General features: G+C 41.7%; 1 protein-coding gene and 1 pseudogene across 1 annotated transcript in view; both read right to left on the reverse strand.

Moving 5' to 3' along the window:
- Nucleotides 1-12892, reverse strand: part of LOC105745078 (uncharacterized) — a 35727-nt gene that overhangs the window by 21461 nt on the left and 1374 nt on the right. The gene's annotated exons all lie outside the window — the stretch shown is intronic.
- LOC101444168 (ADP-ribosylation factor 1 pseudogene) lies at nt 7021-8466 on the reverse strand (annotated as a pseudogene).

Raw genomic sequence — 12892 nt, forward strand, 5'->3', positions numbered from 1 at the left:
CTGGGAAGTAAGCTCACAGAGGAAAGAGAGGCAAGACCCTGGTAGGGAGGAACTCAGGAAGCCTGAACCTTCACAGATGTCAGCAGCCATCTTGCTCCAATATGTGAAAATAGACTTTGGTGAGGGAAGTAACTTATGCTTTATGGCCTGGTATCTGTAAGCTCCTACCCCAAGTAAACACCCTTTCTAAAAACCAACCAATTTCTGGTATTTTGCATCAGCACCATTTTGGCTGACTAATAAAATTCTGGACAGCAAACCTTTATCAGATATGTGGTTTCTGAATATTAGTGTTTTCTCCCATTGTGTAGGTTTCACAATCATGATAAAGTTCTTCAAGGCACAATTTTTTTTTAAATTTTGAGGAGGTCCCATTCATCATTTTTTTTCGTTTGTTGCTTGTGCTTTGGGTGTAAAGTCTAATAAACCATTGCCTAATATAAGGTCTTGAAGATGCTCCCTATGTTTTCTTCTAGGAGTTTGAGAGTTCTGTCTCTTATATTTAGGTCTTTGATCCATTTTGAGTTGATTTTTGTATCAGGTATGAGATAGAACATTTTTTTTTTTTTTTTTTACACATGTGGGTCCAGTTTTCCCAGCACCATTTGAAGATACTATTCTTTTCCAATTGAGTGGCCTTTGTCTCCTTGTGAAAAATCAGTAGGCCATAAGTGCAAGGGTTGATTCCTGAACTTTCAATTCAACTCCATTGCTCTACATATCTGTCCTTGTGCCATTGCCATGCTGTTTTGATAACTGTAGCTTGGAAATAAGTTTTAAGATTGGAAGTGTGACTCCTCCAACTTCATTCTTTTTCAAGATGACTTTGGTTACGCAGGGTCCCTTACCCTTCCATATAAATTTGATGATTGGCTATTCCATTTCTGCAAAGAAAGTTGTTGGAATTTTGATTGGGAATGCATTGAATCTATAAATTGCTTTGGGTAGGATTGACATCTTAACAATATTTAGTCTTCCAATCCATGAACATGGTATATCCTTCCATTTATTTAGGTCTTCTTTGATTTCTCTTAGCAATACTTTGTGGTTTTCTGTACACAAGTCCTTTACATCCTTGGTTAGACTTAGTCCTAAATGTTTGATTCTTTTAGTTGCTATTGTAAATGGAATTTTTTTCTCTTGATTTTTTCTTCTGATTGTTCATTATTTGTGTATAGAAACACTACAGATATTTCAGTGTTTATCATGTACACTTTGCTGTTTTCATTTATTAGCTCTAGGAGCTTTGTTGTAGACTTTTCAGGATTTTCTATAAATAGGATCAGGTGATCTGCAAATAGGGTACATTTTACTTCTTCCTTTCCAATTTGGATGCCTTTTATTTCTTTTTCTTGCCTAATTACTCTGTCAAGGACTTCCAATACAAAGTTGTGACTGTAATATTCTCTGTCACTGAATATTCAATGACGTTTCTGTCTTTCACCATTAAGTTGGATGTTAGTTGTGCATTTTTCATATATGCCCTTTATCATATTGAGGAAGTTTCCTTCTATTCCTAGTGTTCTAAGTGTTTTTATTAAGAAGGGGTGCTGTACTTTGTCAAATGCATCGATTAGATGATCATGTGGGTTTTTCCCCTTCATTTTGTTTTTTTTAAACTTTATTTTGTACATTTAATAATTGAAAATATAAACTAATTTAAAAATAAGAAAACAGAGATGAGAGGTGGAGGCGTCTTCGGGACATGGAGCTGCCCTGGATGGTGCTTCAGAGGTAATCACCGGACATTGTAAATCCTCACAGGGCCTACATGATGGAATAGAGGAGAGTATGGGCCATGATGTGAACCAATGTATATGAGGTGCAGAGGTGCCCAAAGATGTACTTACCAAATCCAATGGATGTGTCATGATGATGGGAACGAGTGTTGTTGGGGGGGGGGAGAGGGGGGGTGGGGGGGTGGGGTTGAATGGGACCTCACATATATATTTTTAATGTAATATTATTACAAAGTCAATAAAAAATAAAAAAATTAATAAAAAAAAAAAAAAGAAAACACAGTTGAATAAAAACATAAATTTCTCAATTAAATGTACTGGATACCTATAAAAAATTTTTTGAATCATACTATATGTTACACAATATATTTGGTTCATAGTAACACCATCACCTGCCATTTTGTTAATGTCATATATTACCTTAATTGATTTTCTTTTCTTTTTTTTTTTTTAAGATTTATTTATTTATTTAATTCCCCCCCTCCCCTGGTTGTCTGTTCCTGGTGTCTATTTGCTGCGTCTTGTTTCTTTCTCCGCTTCTGTTGTCGTCAGCAGCACGGGAAGTGTGGGCGGCGCCATTCCCGGGCAGGCTGCACCTTCTTTTCACGCTGGGCGGCCTTCCTCACGGGCGCACTCCTTGCGCGTGGGGCTGCCCCACGTGGGGGACACCCCTGCGTGGCACGGCACTCCCTGCGCGCATGAGCACTGCGCATGGCCAGCTCCACACGGGTCAAGGAGGCCCGGGGCTTGAACCGCGGACCTCCCATATGGTAGACGGATGCCCTAACCACTGGGCCAAAGTCCGTTTCCCATTAATTGATTTTCTTATGTTGAACCAGCCTTGCACACCAGGGATAAATCCCTCTTGTGGGATAATTCTTTTAATATGCTGTTGGATTTGGTTTTCTAGTATTTTGTTGAGGATTTTTTGCATCTATATTCACAAGTGATATTGGTCTGGAGTTTTCATTCCTTTTTTTTTTTTTTTAAGTGAAACAAAGCTGAATTTTTAATTAGTTTTCTTTTCTTGTGGTATCTTTATCTGGCTTTGGTATGAGGGTGATGACCTCATTGAATGAATGTTTCCTCCTCTTCAGTTTTTTTGAAGACTTTGAGCAGGATATGTATTAATGCTTCTTGGAATGTTTAGACCACCTGAGAAGCCACTTGGTCCTGAGCTTTTCTTTCTTGGGAAATTTTTGGTTTCTGATTCAATCTCCTCACTAGTTATTGGTTTGTGGAAATCTTCTAATTTTTCTTGAGTCATTGTTTGTAGTTTGTGTGTTTCTAGGAAGGTGTCAGATTCACCTAGGTAACCTAATTTGCTGGCATATGGTTGTTCATAGTATCCTCTTTTATTTCTGTAGGTTTGGTAGGAATGTCTCCCTTTTCTCCTTTCTGATTTTAGAATTTGTTTTCTCTCCTTTTCTTTGTCAGTCTTGCTAAAGGTTTGTCAAGTTTACTGATCTTTTCAAATAACTAAATTTGGTTTTGTTCTCTCTTGCTTTTTTATTCTTTGTCTCTTTTATCCACTTCACTCTCATCTTTTTTATTGTCTCCTTCTGTTCACTTTTGGTTTAATTTGGTCTTCTTTTTCTAGATCTGCTAGTTTTGAGGGAAGTTCTCTGATTTGAGATCTTTCTTCTTCTTTAATATAAACCTTGAGTACTATAAATTTCCCTCCCAGCACTGCCTTTGCCGCATCCCATAAGTTTTGATATGTTGTGTTTTCATTTTCGTTCACTTCAAGATTTCCTAATTTCCCTTTTGATATCTTCTTTGGCCCATAGGTTGTTTGAGAGTACATTGTTTAATTTCCACAAGTATGTGAATTTTCCATTTTTCTCTGTTTTTGTTTTTTTAGGTGCTGGGGGCCTTGGATTGAATCCAGGGCCTAATCGCATAATCAACCACTGAGCCGCATTGGCTTCCCTGAGTTGTTTTATTGTTTTTCTTGTTCTTTGTTTTTTCAGGAAGTGCCAGGAACTGAACCTGGGACCTACCATGTAGGAGGCAGGTGCACAACTGCTTGAGCCACATCCATTCCTGTTATTTTTTTAAAGCAGTTTTATTGAGATATATTCATATAGCACACAATCTATCCAAAGTATACAATCAATGGCCTTTACTATAATCACAGTATTGTGGATTCATCATCAAAAAATTTTTTACAACAATTTCATTACTCCAAAAAGAAAAACTCCACACTCCTTAGCAGTCACCTCTCAATCCCTCTATCCTTTCCCAGCCCTACATAACCACTAATCTAATTCCCTCTATAAATTGATTTATATTTACATTTTATATAAATGTAATCACACACCATATCTGGCTTCTTTCACTTAGCACAATGTGGGTTTTTTGCCTGATATTAACATCTTATAACATTAACATACATTTGTTCAGTTTCAAAGAAAAACAGTTTCATATATGCAATATTCATATTTGACATGAGGTTTTACTATGCTATACAGTCCCATGTTACAAATTTTAGCTTTCCTTATTTTAATATACATGAGCTTAGACATTCCCTTTCAATCACTGTCATACCCATATAATAGTACTGCTAGTGTCAAACACTGTGATGTACATTTCCAAAGATTCACAAACAACTTTTTAACCAATTCTACACAGGTTAACCCTACGCTTTCCATTCTCTAACCTCATTCTATTTTCTGGTGACCTATATTCTAGTTATTAATGCCATGAGTCTACACAATATAATTAGTTCATAATAGTTCAATCATACAGTATTTGTCCTTTTGTGCCCAGCTTGCTTCACTCAACATAATGTCCTCCAGCTTCATCCGTGTTGTCATATGCTTCTTTTCTTTTTTTTTTTTTAAGATTTATTTATTTATTTAAATCCCCCCCTCCCCTGGTTGTCTGTTCTTGGTGTCTATTTGCTGCACCTTGTTTCTTTGTCCGCTTCTGTTGTCGTCAGCGGCTCGGAAGTGTGGGCGGCGCCATTCCTGGGCAGGCTGCACTTTCTTTGCACGCTGGGCGGCTTTCCTCACGGGCGCACTCCTTGCGCGTGGGGCTCCCCCACACGGGGTCACCCTTGCGTGGCACGGCACTCCTTGCGCGCATCAGCACTGCGCATGGCCAGCTCCATATGCTTCTTGACTTCATTTCTTCTTACAGCTGCTTAATATTCATTGTGTATATGGCACAATTTTTTGATCCATTCATCGGTTGACAGATACCTTGGTTGTTTTCATCTTTCGGCAATCATGAATAACATCGCTATCAGTGTGCAGATGTCTGTTTGTGTCACTGCTCTCAGTTCTTCTGGGTATATACCCAGTAGGGTTATTGCCAGATCACATGGCAAATCTACATTTCAACTTCTTTAGGAACTGCCAAAGAGTTCTCCACAGTGGCTGTACCATTCTACATTCCCACCAACAGTGAATAAGTATTCCTATCTCTTCAAATCCTCTGCAAATCTTGTAGTTTTCTGTCTTTTTAAGAGTGGCCATTCTGGGAGAGAGTGTAAACTACAATGTAAACTATAATTCATGCTGTGTAGCAATGCTGCAAGTGTATTCTTCAGTTGCAATGAATGTACCACACTAATGAAAGAAGTTGTAGATGTGGGAAAATTATGGGGTGTGGGGTGTACCGGAACCTCCTATGTTTTTTAATGTAACATTTTGTGTGCTCTATGTATCTTTTAAACATAAATAAAAATATATTTTTAAAAAGTGGCCATTCTAATTGGAGTGAAATGATATCTCATTGTAGCTTTGATTTGCATTTATTTCCCTAATTGCTGGTGACGTTGAACATTTTTTAAATGTGTTTTTTGCTATTTGTATTTCCTCTTTGGACAAATGTCTATTCCAGTGTTTTGACCATTTTTAATTTGGGTCACTTGTCTTTTTATTGTTGAGTTGTAGCTTCTTTTTATATATATCATTGATATTAAGCCCTTATTGGATATGCGATTTCCAGATATTTTCTCCAATTGAGTTGGTTGCCTTTTGACCCTTTGACAAAGTTCTTTGAAGTGCAAAAGTGTTTCATTTTGAGGAGGTCCCATTTATCTACTCTTTCTTTTTTTTTAATTTAATTTTTTCTTCCCCTCCTCCTGCCCCTCCCCCTCCCCCACACTGCAATTTTTGCTGTGTCCATTTGCTGTGTGATCTTCTATATCTATTTCTTTTTGTCTTTTCTTCTCGTCTTTCTCCTCTAGGATTCACCATGATTTGATTCTGGGGACCTCTGATGTAGAGAGAGGTTCCCTGTCAATTGCACCACCTCAGTTCCTGGTCTCTGCTGTGCTTCACCTTGACGCTCCTCTTCGTCTCTTTTTTGTTGCATCGTCATCTTGCCGCGTGGGCACTGGCTCAACGCGAGGGTACTTGCTGCATGGGCACTTGACTTGCCACAAGGGCACTGGCTCACCACGCAGGCACTCACGCAGACACTCGACTTGCCGTGCAGGCACTCATGCAGGCACTTGGCTCACCACGCAGGCACACTTTCTCTTCTTTTTTTTTCACCAGGAGGTCCCAGGGATCAAACCTGGGTCCTCCCATATGGTAGGTGGAGGTCTTATCACTTGCGCCACATCTGCTTTCCTCTACTTTTTCTTTTTTTTTTCAAAATAGTTGAGATTTTATTCTAATAGCTATAATTACAGTGCTTGTTTGTTGAAATGAAAACTGAAAACAAGTATACAAAACAGTTGACTACTAATTGTGTACTGAAAGCAGTAAGAGGTTCCACAACACCAAATAAACCAGTTCTGAGGTTGTTTTTCCCCCAAGATAAAGTTTAACAGCTCCAGCTTCTTCAGTGTTTATCAAAATACAAAAGAAAAAGGATAGAGGTCGTCTTTTTCCGATGGCAAATCTGACCCTTGCAGGAGGAGGGAGTGGAAGCTACTTCACACATATACAGGTAGGGGTGCTCCGAGACAGGCTGGGCGCTCTAGGTGGAGTGGCTGTCCACACTGCATGCGTTTCTGCTGGGGAGACGCCAGGGCACCCCGAGAGAGCTACTCTGAGTAAATGCCGGGAAAAACAGACTCTCTGCTCTGGCAAGTGGTTTCAAACAAAAGCACCACACACCTGACCAAAAGAATAGGTTGGTGGTTCCCAGCCTTTTTCTACACTGAGAGCCAAAGGCTGCTGCCGATGCCTGTGGCCAGCAGCACAGACCTCTCCTGAGGGTCCCTGAGTAGCCCGACACCAGTGACCTGGCTGGAGGGGGAAGAACCCAAGGCCCCAGTGACCGGACGGAGGCGCAGATGGTCTCAGCTGGTGGCCTGGGCCATGCCACAGCCTCAAAGCTTGTTTCCTCGGTAACCATGTGAGCACAAGTACAAGCACAAACTCTATGAAATACAGGATGATCCGAAGACAAAGCGTAATTACAGGGATCTCTATTGTGACCATGCAAAATTTGATCGTGGGTTTGATTTCTGTCACCTTCTCTCACGTTCCCAAAGGGAAACACAGACGATCAGATGGACCAGTATTCAGGTTGTTACTGCAAAACCTACACTAGGCATATTTCTCCCTTCTGTGTGTTCAAGTGTTCTCCTTATCTTTTATGTGTAACTATGTTAAAAAATGCACTGAGTTTGGGTTAAAAACTAACCACCAAAATGGACCTCGACAAGATCTAAAGTCAAGGAGGCGCGCTCGGCTCTTCCAACCCAGTAACTCCTGGGAGCCCAGGTGCCAGAGCGCCTGAATCCCTTCTCAGTACTCAACAGGGAGTTGATTTTCCTTTTTTTTTTTTTTTTACAATAAAAAAAGCTGAGTAATATTGCATAGGAGTACCAGAAACTGCCTCATTGGAAACAAAAACTATTTACATTAAATAAAAAACCTGTTTGCAGGCTGCGTCTGCCACATTTACAGCATGGTGCAATACATACTGTGACCAAAAACCCATGGAAACAGCTTCTGGCACTCAATACCACAGAGGAGCACAGTTTGCCACATGAGAGTAAAGCGGAGGGCGAAGAGGAGGAAGTAAGAGGGAGAGGAGGAGAAAGGGAGGAGGATACGGTCTTGGTTCACTTCTGGTTCCGGAGCTGATTGGACAACCAGTCCAGTCCTTCGTAAAGCCCGTCCCCACTGGTGGCACAGGTGGCCTGAATGTACCAGTTTCTGTGGCGCAGAGAATGCAATCCCAGGTTATCTGTGATTTCAGCAGCGTTCATAGCATTGGGAAGATCCTGCTTGTTAGCAAACACTAGTCAGACGGCATCCCTGAGCTCGTCTTCTGCCAACATCCTCGTGAGCTCTTCGCGGGCCTCGTTCACACGTCCTCGGTCATTGCTGTCGACCACAAAGATGAGACCTTGTGTGTTCTGGAAGTAGTGGCGCCACAGAGGCCGGATCTTGTCCTGGCCACCCACGTCCCACACGGTGAAGCTGATGTTTTTGTACTCTACAGTTTCCACGTTGAAACCGATAGTAGGAATAGTAGTGACAATTTCACCAAGTTTCAGTTTGTACAAAATAGTAGTCTTTCCTGCAGCATCCAGGCCAACCATGAGAAGGCGCATTTCTTTTTTGCCAAAAAGGCCCTTGAAGAGGTTAGCAAAAATATTCCCCATGCTTGCAGACTGGTATAATCAACACTGGCCAGAGAAACCTGTTGGCGGCCGCGGAGGCTGAGGCTGCTGCTTGGAGCCAGGCGTTGGTTTCGCTCCCACAAGATGGCGGCTCTGACGGCGGCCACGTCAGTGCCTGGTCTCTACTTTTTCTTTTTCCTTTTTTCAAAGATTTATTTTATTTACTTCTCTCCACACCACCCCCCACCCCCATTCCCCCTGTTGTCTGCTCTCTGTGTCCATTTTCACTGTGTGTTCTTCTGCATCTGCTTGTATTCTCATTAGGTGGCTCTGGGAACCAATCCTGGAGCCTTTTGGAGTGGGAGAGATGCGTTCACTCTCTTGCACCGCCTCAACTCCCTGTTCTGCTACATCTTCTTATTTTCGCTCAGCTATGTCTCTTGTGTCATCTTGCTGTGCCAGCTCTCAGCGTCGGCCAGCAATCCCGTGCGGGGCGGCATTCCAGCATGGGCCGGCATGCCATGTGGGCCAGCTCACTGCATGGGCCAGCTTGCCCTCACCAGGCGGCCCTGGGCATCGAACCCTGGACCTTCTATATGGTAGATGGGAGCCCAATTGGTTGAGCCACATCTGTTTCCCTCTACTTTTTCTTTTGTTGCTTGTGCTTTGGGTATAAGAGCCAAAAAACCACCATCTACCACAACTTCTTGTAGATGTTTCCCATTTCTTCTAGCAGTTTTATGGTCCTGGCTTTTGTATTTAGATCTTTGAACCATTTTGAGTTGATTCTTGTACAGGGAGTAATAGGGGTCTTCTTTCATTCTTTTGGCTATGGATACTCAGTTCTCCCAGCACATTTGTTGAAGAGATTGTTTTGTCCCCATGTATACTGAGTAGGTTTGTCAAAAACCAGTTGGCCTTAGAGGTAAAGGTTTATTTCTTGACTCTCAGTTTTATTCCATTGATCAATGTGTCCATTGTTATGCCAATACCATGCTGTTTTGACCTCTGTATCTTTGTAGTATATTTCAAGGTCAGGCAGTGAAAGTACTCCCACATTGCTCTTCTTTTACAGAACGCTTTTGTCTTTGGGTGCACTTTCCCTTCCAAATAAATTTGGTAATTGCCTTTTCTATTTGTAAAGTAGGCTGTTGGAATTTTATTTGGTACTGCATTGAATCAGTTTGGTAAGGACTGACATCGTCACAATGCTTAGTTTTCCAATCCATGAACATGTAATGTCTTTCCATTTGTTTAGGTCATCTTTGATTTCTTTTAGCATTGTTTTGTAGTTTTCTGAATATAGGTCCTGTACTTCTTTGGTTAAATTGATTTCTAGGCATTTGAGACTTTTTTGTTGCTATTGTAAATTGATTTTTTCCCCCCGGATTACCTTCTCAGATTGTCCAGTGTTAGTGTACAAAAATGTTACTAATTTTTGCATGATGATCTTGTAAACTGCCACTTTGCTGAAATTGTTTATTAGCTCAAGTAGCTTTATTTTAGATTTTCTAAATATAGGATCATGTCCTCTACAAATAGAGTTTTATTTCCTCTTTTCCTATTTGGATGCCTTTTTAAAAAAAAATTTAATTTATTTGTTTCTCTCTTCCCCACCTCATTGTTCTAGTGTTTTTGCTCTTGCTATCTGCTCATCTTCATTTTTTCAGGAGATACCAGGCACTGAACCCAGGACCACCCATGTGGGAAGGAGGCTCGCAATCATTTAAGCCACCTCTGCTCCTTACTTCTTGTGTCTCTCATTGTGTTTCCTTGCTGCATCATCATCTTGTTGCATCATCATCTTGGTGTGTCACCCTGCCAAGCCAGACCCTCACGTCAGCTCGCCACCTTGCTTGTTTTCTGTAGGAGGCACCAGGAAATGAACCTGGGACCTCCCAGGGAGCCCACGGGCTTGAGTCACATCCACTTCCCCGGATACCGTTAATTTATTTATATTTTTGAGGTACAGGGGCCAGGGATTGAACCTGGGACCTTGTATATGGGAAGCTGGCACTCAGCCACTGAGCCACCAGCTCCCGAGTTGGTTTTTTTCATTTGTTTGCTTATTGTTTGTTTTTGTTTTTAGGAAGCACCAGGGACTGAACCTGGGACTTCTTGTATAGGAAGCAGGTCCTCAATTGTTGAACCACATCAGCTCCCCTGTTATTGTTGTTTTTCTCCTAGTCTAATTGCTCTAGCTAGAACTTCTAGCATAATGCTGAATAACAGTGGCCACAGTGGGCATCGTGTCTTGTTCCTAATCCTAGAGGGAACGCTTTCAACCTTTCCCCATTGAGTACGATGTTGGCTGTGGGTTTTTCATATGTGCCTTTTATCGCATTGAGGACTTTTCCTTCTATTCCTATCTTTCAAAGTGTTTTTATCAAGAAATAATGCTGGGGGAGCAGATGTGGCTCAAGCAGTTGGGTGCCCACCTCCCACATGGGAGGTTCCAGGTTCAGTTCTTGGTGCCTCCTAAAGAAGACAAACAGAGGCAACAAGCTAATGCGATGCGCTGACGAATGAGCAGACGCAAAAAGCAGGGAGTAGATGTGGCTCAAGCGGTTGGGTGGTCCTAGGTTTGGTTCCTGGAAAGAAGATGAGCAGAGACAATGAGAAGACAGATGAGGGAGCCATCTCTGGGTGGGGGGAAGCGGAATAAAAAAATAAAAAAGAAAAAAAAGAAAGGTTGCTGGGTTTTGTCAAATGCTTTTTCTGCATTGACTGAGATGATCATGTGTTGTTTTCCCCTTCAATTTGTTAATGTGCTGTATTACAGTCAATTGATTTTTTTACGTTGAACCACCCTTGCATACCAAGAATAAATTCCACTGGGTCATGATGTATAATTCTTTGGATACGCTGTCGGATTCTCTTTGCAAGTGTTTTGTTGAGAAATTTTGCATCTATGTTCATTAGAGAGATTGATCTGTAATTTTCTTTTCTTATATTACCTTTATCTGGCTTTGGTATTAGGGTAATGTTGGTTTCATAAAATATGTTGGGTAATTTTCTCTCCTCTTCAATTTTTTAGAAGACTTTAAACAGAAATGGTGTTAATTCTTCTTGAAATGCTTGTTAGTAGTCACCTATGAAGCCATTTAGTCCTGGACTTTTCCTTTTCATTGTTGGGAGATTTTTGATGATTGATTCAATCTCTTTAATGTGATTGGTTTGTTAAGTTCTTGTATTTCTTGCAGAGTTGATGTAGATTGTACATTTCTAGGAATTTGTCCATTTCATCTAGGCTGTCTAGTGTGTTGGCATACAGTTTCTTATAATATCCTTTTATGATTCTTTTCTTTTCTAAAGATTTCTTTTTTATTATTTCTCACCCTTCCCCCAACCCCCCCCCCCCCCCAGCCCGCCCTGTTGTCTGGTCTCTGTGTCCATTTGCTTTGTGTTCTTCTGTGTCCACTTGCATTCTTGTCAGAGGCACCGGGAATCTGTGTCTCTTTGTGTTGCATCATCTTGCTGCATCTGCTCTCTGTATGTGTGGCACCACTCCTGGGCAGGCTGTACTTTTTTTTGCACAGGGTGGCTCTCCTTGTGGGGGCACACTCCTTGCACATGGGGCTCCTCTACATGGGGTACACCCTGTGTGGCAGGGCACTCCTTGTGCGCATCAGCCCTGTGCATGGGCCAGCTCCACACAGGTCAAGGAGGCCCGGGGTTTGAACCCTGGGCCTCCCATATGGTAGGCGGACGCTCTATCAGTTGAGTCAAATCCATGCTCACTCCTGCCCAGGAGTGGTGCTGCACACACAGAGAACTGACGCGGCAGGATGATGCAATAAAAAGAGATACAGATTCCCAGTACTGCTGACAAGAACGCAAGCAGACACAGAAAAGAACACACGGCAAATGGACACAGAGAGCAGACAATACGGGGCAGGGGGGAAGGGGAGAGAAATACATAAAATCTTAAAAAAAATTTTTGCTATTCAGGTTTTTAAATTCTTGTTTGTGCTCACCCAGTGTCTTTTTTTTTTTTTTTTGAGAAAATCTATTTAGTTTTATTGATGACAAAATAGAGTTGGTGTCTTGTCTTACCCAAGTCACTCAGCTAATCAGTTTCCTAATAGCCCAGAGCAATTTTGACAAATTTCTTATCTCTTGACATACTCCAAGTCAAGCAGAGTAATTACCCAAAAATGAAAAAATCTACCTAATCTCCAGGACAGTTCATTTTATTATTTTATTTTGTTTTTTTATTTTTTGAGGATTTATTTTTTATTTCTTTCTTTCTCCTCCCTGCCCGCCCCCCCCCCCCCCAGTTGTCTGCTCTCTGTGTCCATTTGCTTTGTGTTCTTCTATGTCTGCTTGTACTTTTGTCAGTGGCACGAGGACTCTGTCTCTTTTTGTTGCATCACCTTGCTGCATCAGCTCTCCACGTGTGCAGTGCCACTCCTGGGCAGGCTGCACTTTTTTTGTGCTAGGCGGCTCTCCTTACAGGGTGCACTTCTTGTGCATTGGGGTCCCTTACACGGGGGGACACCTTTGTGTGGCAGGCCGCTCCTTGCGCGCATCAGCACTGTACGTGGGGCAGCTCACCACATGAGTCAGGAGGCCCTGAGTTTGAACCCTGGACCTCCCATGTGGTAGGTTGAAG

This window comes from Dasypus novemcinctus, chromosome 26 (assembly GCF_030445035.2).
Source record: "Dasypus novemcinctus isolate mDasNov1 chromosome 26, mDasNov1.1.hap2, whole genome shotgun sequence".
Classification (NCBI taxonomy): domain Eukaryota; kingdom Metazoa; phylum Chordata; class Mammalia; order Cingulata; family Dasypodidae; genus Dasypus; species Dasypus novemcinctus.